Here is a 4,060-nt window from a genome sequence, read left to right as displayed (position 1 = left end):
CAGTGGCATTGTGCTGTGTGACAAACCTGCACATTTTAGAGTGGCCAATTATTGTCCCCAGCACAAGGTGCACTTGTACAATGATCATGCTGTTTAATTAGCATCTTGATATACCACACCTGTCAGGTGGTGTGATGAAACCACAATTGAAATCTTTGGCTGGAATGCCAAGTGTCACGTCTGGAAGAAATCTGGTACCATCCCTACGGTGAAGCATAGTGGTGGCAGCATCATTCTGTGGGGATGTTTTTCAGCGGCAGGGACTGGGAGACTAGTCAGGATCGAGGGAAAGATGAACGGAGCAAAGTACAGAGAGATCCTTAATGAAAACCTGCTCCAGAGAGCTCAGGACCTCCGACTGGGGCAAAGGTTCACCTTCCAACAGGACAACAACCCTAAGCACACAGCCAAGACAATGCAGGAGTGGCTTCGGGACAAGCCTCTGAATGTGCTTGAATGGCTCAGCCAGAGCCCGGACTTGAAACCGATCAAACATCTCTGGAGAGACCTGAAAATAGCTGTGCAGTAACGCTCCACATCCAACCTGACAGAACTTGAGAGGATCTCCAGAGAAGAATGGAAGAAACTCCCCAAATACAGGTGTGTCCCCCAAATACAAGCTTGTAGCGTCATATCCAAGAAGACTCGAGGCTTTAATCGCTGCCAAAAGGTGCTTCAACAAAGTACTGAGTAAAGGGTCTGAATACTTATGTAAATGTTTAATTTCAGTTTATTTTGAATAAATAAGCAAACATTTCAATAAAACTGTTTTTGCTTTGTCATTATGGGATATTGTGTGTAGATTGATGGGGAAAACAATTTAATCAATTTTAGAATAAGGCTGTAACGTAACAAAATGTGGAAAAAGTCATGGGGTTTGAATACTTTCGAAGGCACTGTATATAATGTATTTATTTCACACTGTTTGGTGTATTATCTATGTGTGTACATTTGTGTCATGCCGTGAGACATGTTTGGACATAAAAACATATGAAATTAAACACAAACAACTAACATCCATACATGATGTGTTATTCCTCTGGGCAGTGAATGCTGATCTGGTTCTGTTATTCCTCTGGGCAGTGAATGCTGATCTGGTTCTGAGTCCGGTCCCTTGGGCCTGTTTGTGCACACACTTCCCCAGGATAGGTTAAACCAGCACAGTCATGTTACAAGCTCAGCCTCAAACTCTCTATTTGAACAAACAGAACCTCCCACCCTTCCCCCTCTAAACTTGAACCACTACTAGGGCTGTGATGCCCATGGAATTTTGGACGACACTCACACACACACACACACACACACACACACAACACACACACACACACACACACACACACACACACACACACACAACACACACACACCAGAATAATTCCTGTTTCAGGTCTCAAATAGAAGGACGGAAATACAGACAGAGACAGTGATTGGATTCAGGGGTGTCTGCAGACAGAGGGAGGGGTAGATGGATGGGGCAAGTGGAGAGGAAGGTGATACTTAAAGAGCATAATTACCCACAATCCCTTTAACACAAATTACAGGAAGAGACCTCATCAAGCTCTTCACTCTGTGTGGTGTGTTGTGTGTGTTGTGTGTGTGTGTGTGTTGTGTGTGTGTGTGTGTGTGTGTGCCTGAGAAACTGAGCCATAGACATTCTGGTTTTCATCTCAATCAAATACTACTAATGCAACAGGTCCCTATTCACTGTTTAGACAGTACCAAACACCCCTATAAAACACACTCTCCTTTCTCTGTCCAGAAAAGGACTGCTTCACAACACACACAAAACACTCTCTCTCTCTCTCCTTACTGCACCAGTGTGCGTTCTTTACAGAAAAAGACAGACCAACAGATAGATAGAACAGAGATAGAAGACAACAGATAGATAGACAAGAGATAGACAACAGATAGATAGACCAACAGATAGATAGACCAACAGATAGATAGACCAACAGATAGATAGACCAACAGATAGATAGACCAACAGATAGATAGACCAACAGATAATAGACCAACAGATAGATAGACCAACAGATAGATAGACCAACAGATAGAAATAGAAAGAGATAGATAGACAAGAGATAGATAACAAGAGATAGATAAACAAGAGATAGATAAACAAGAGATAGATAAACAAGAGTATAGATAGACAAGAGATAGATAGACAAACAGTATAAAGACAGAGATAGATAGACAACAGATAATAGACAAGAGATAGATAGACAACAGATAGAATAGACCAAGAGATAGATAGACAACAGATAAATAGACAAGAGATAGATAGACAAGAGATAGATAGACAAGAGATAGGATAGACAAGAGATAGATAGACCAACAGATAGATAGACAAAGAATACAGATAGACAAGAGATAGATAGACAAGAGATTAGACAAGAGATAGAATAGACAACAGATAGATAGACAAGAGAATAGATAGACAAGCAGATAGATAGACAAGAGATAAGATAGACAAGAGATAGATAGAAGACAAGAGATAGATAGACAAGAGATACCAGATAGACAAGAGATATCAAGAATAGACAAGAGATGAAGATAGACAAGAGATACAGATAGACAAGAGATAGATAGACCAACAGATAGATAGACAAGAGATACAGATAGACAAGAGATAGATAGACAAGAGATAGATAGACCAACAGATAGATAGACAAGAGATACAGATAGACAAGAGATAGATAGACAAGAGATAGATAGACAAGAGATAGACAAGAGATAGATAGACAAGAGATATAGATAGACATCTCTGAACCAGCGCCTCTGGTTGAAGTATATGCATGCCCCACTAATCAGCCAGTCAGGGATCAGCGTTTAACTCCACCCCTAAAAACCAGACACCATGAAACAGACACATGCTTCTAACGTCCTCCAGGCCTCTTCGGTGCAGTAGGCAGCGTGTCAGCCTTCTAATCTGAAGGTTGTGAGTTCACAGAGGGAAGACTGTTTCACTACCACAAACTCAAAGCCTCTACAAATTTAAAAGGAACTCAACCAAAAAAAACAGAGAATTGCATTCAAACTTAACAAAGACAAAGCTCAATACTTAAATCTTAAAGCATCACTGAATCAGACTTCAACAAGAAACTTCACAAAAACATTTTTTTTAAACTATACAAATTAAATGAAACTTTAACAACAATATAAACTAGTTTTTAGGCTAGTTTGAGCTTCTAAGTGCTCAGACTTATTCCCACGTTGAACATCCTGTTTAGGAGGAGTATGTTAAACTTCAGCCTGGAGATCGCTTCACAAACGAGTCACTCGTCAATGGGAACTCTGAACCATTGACAAAAGATTCCAGAGCAGTATGGACAGACATCAGGTGCTGTGGCTTAGTTGGTTAAAGCGCCTGTCTAGTAAACAGGAGATCCTGAGTTCGAATCTCAGCAGTGCCTTTTTACAACGGCAGGGAGTGTTCTCATTACACAGCAAGGCACTCATCCATGCACCATGAATAAAACACTCCCAAAAGCCCAGAGGCACCATCAGGTGCTGTGGCTTAGTTGGTTAAAGCGCCTGTCTAGTAAACAGGAGATCCTGAGTTCGAATCTCAGCAGTGCCTTTTTCCTAATGGGCAGCATGTGGTTTTACCAGCGGCTTGAGAACAGGTCATGTTCCACCAAAAGCTTAAAGACTCAAACTGGGATATGTCCTGCTGTTCAATGGTCACCTCAATGAATGACGTGCCCATTGAGTCTGGACTGGAAACAGCCTTCAATTTATAAATAAAACACCTAATAATGGCAGGGAGTGTTTTTAGCAAAGAGCAAGACTCTCATCCATGGCAAATTATGAACCATGAAAAAACGTATCTGCAGATCCTTTAGTAACCACCGCTTAAGTTGGTTAAAGCGTCGGTCTAGTAAACAGAAGATTCTGAATGTGAATGGCGACCAGAGAGAGAGGGGTGGCGACAAAAGAGAGAGGGGTGGCGACAAGAGAGAGAGGGAGAGGGTGGCGACCAGAGAGAGAGAGGGAGGGTGGCGACCAGGAGAGAGGTGGCGACCAGAGAGAGAGGGGTGGCGACCAGAGAGAGAGGTGG

At 41.9% G+C, this 4,060-nt stretch overlaps 2 non-coding genes across 2 annotated transcripts; both read left to right on the top strand.

Moving 5' to 3' along the window:
- Window positions 1–3,339: 3,339 nt before the first annotated feature.
- On the top strand, window positions 3,340–3,413 carry trnat-agu (transfer RNA threonine (anticodon AGU)). Its single transcript has one exon. It is a non-coding gene; the product is annotated as a tRNA-Thr (tRNA).
- A 93-nt stretch (window positions 3,414–3,506) lies between these two features.
- trnat-agu (transfer RNA threonine (anticodon AGU)) lies at window positions 3,507–3,580 on the top strand. The gene has a single exon. It is a non-coding gene; the product is annotated as a tRNA-Thr (tRNA).
- Window positions 3,581–4,060: the final 480 nt, after the last annotated feature.

The sequence above is a fragment of the Salvelinus sp. IW2-2015 genome, unplaced genomic scaffold, assembly GCF_002910315.2.
Source record: "Salvelinus sp. IW2-2015 unplaced genomic scaffold, ASM291031v2 Un_scaffold2550, whole genome shotgun sequence".
NCBI classification, from domain to species: domain Eukaryota; kingdom Metazoa; phylum Chordata; class Actinopteri; order Salmoniformes; family Salmonidae; genus Salvelinus; species Salvelinus sp. IW2-2015.
Note: the sequence above shows the minus strand (reverse complement) of the source record. Positions and strands in the feature narration are given on the sequence as shown.